Genomic DNA, 1719 nt, shown 5'->3' with positions numbered 1-1719 from the left:
AGAGAGAGACATAAATGAGTATATGAAATTGATATTGAGTTAGGTTGATTTCTATCTACCTGAGGAATCACCACATTTATTTGACCATGGGCTTTTTACCTATATCTCAGTTCCTGAATAATGATCCAGAGGTTTATTATTTATTATTAAATACCTAAGTCTTAAGCTAGACTTGTTTCCCAACTAGTTCATGGCTAAATTATTCAGTTTATACTACTCTATGAGTGCCATGTGAATGGTTATCTCTCCTCATTTTCACACATCATATTTCCTTTGAGTCTAGGTGGCAAATCTTCCCATCCCTGACCCTTTCCCAGAACTCCCATGTCTGGCTGGAACTCACTTCTATTCTTTTTTCATGGCTATAGGCTAATCAGCTCTTTTTTGACAGGTGATGATTTTATACAGTGCACAGGGATTATCCCTACACATTGATTATTGATTACTTTCATTTGCCTCATGTATATTTTCAGAACAATAATACAATGTTATGGTATCACATGTAATGATACGACTCAAAGCCCAGGAACCAGAATTTGGAGTAAATTTTGAATAATACCATAGTGCCTTTTCTGGGATCCAGTATTTTAGGGAAAGAATGTGTGTTTCTTGCTTCAAAGCATTTATTACTATCTAATATTAGTTGCTAATAAGAATACCAAAAATTGAATACTTAACCTCTGTAGTTAACAGTGGATATTTGCTGTGTTGTTTTCATTTGTTGAAGTAGCATATATGCTATAAAAATCCAATTAATTGATATTTAATTAGTTGCAATTCTATCACAATTTACTCTTTAAATGAGTCACTCTATAAGTGTCATGGAATTAAATACAAAACTGTGTCACTGGTGTCACCATCAATAGTTGCCAATGTAACTTTTTCTGTGAGGAGGCAAAAATCCACACTGTGTAATATGTACGTAGCATGCATAAATGTACAATTTTTGAGGTTCATGTTTAAACTGTCAACAGTTTGATAGGTCTCACCCATTACAATAATGAGTAAAATTAGTTACATTAAATGATACATCTACCATTTTTTCACAACAGCTTGCCTGTCTTAGTGATTATAGGAATCAAGTGTAGAAGACCAGGAAAGGGATGAGTGACATAAGTTCAAAGAAGTATAGTGGACAAAGGAGAGAAATAAATGTGTGATATAAATCCAAGTAATGATGTGGACACCTGGAATGTGACCTCAGTACATCTGTGAAGAGATCTTTGTTTTCTGATTCTACTGATGGCAGAAATGGAAGATAAGATAGAACTTAATTTGTGAATACAGATCCCTCTTCTGTCTAGAATGATAGGTAGATATTTAACCTGCTTTCATTTCAGGTTTTACAGTTTTGAGAAACATCCATTTATGAATACAGGGCTAAGAGTATTACATGTCCTTGTTACATTAACAGAGGAGCCTAGGGAATGAGGGAAGCAAACAGTGCATGGGACAAAAATGAATTTTAGTGAGAGTACAAGACTAATCCTATGCTGAGCCCAAAGAAGTTCTTTTCATCTTCTTAACACAGATGTGGGTGATCATCAGGGAGGCTTAGATAATTTAGGGTAAAATATAAGAAATATAAGGGGAATCAACCATTATTCAGTAAACTAGTTATTTTTATCTCCTGATTTATCATATCCAGCAGCTTCTTCTTTGAATGGACAATTATCTATCTATCTATCTATCTATCTATCTATCTATCTATCTATCTAT

The sequence above is a fragment of the Grammomys surdaster genome, unplaced genomic scaffold, assembly GCF_004785775.1.
Source record: "Grammomys surdaster isolate TR1022 unplaced genomic scaffold, NIH_TR_1.0 63, whole genome shotgun sequence".
NCBI lineage: Eukaryota > Metazoa > Chordata > Mammalia > Rodentia > Muridae > Grammomys > Grammomys surdaster.
The sequence above is the reverse complement of the archived record's forward strand: the minus strand, read 5'-3'. Positions refer to the sequence as shown.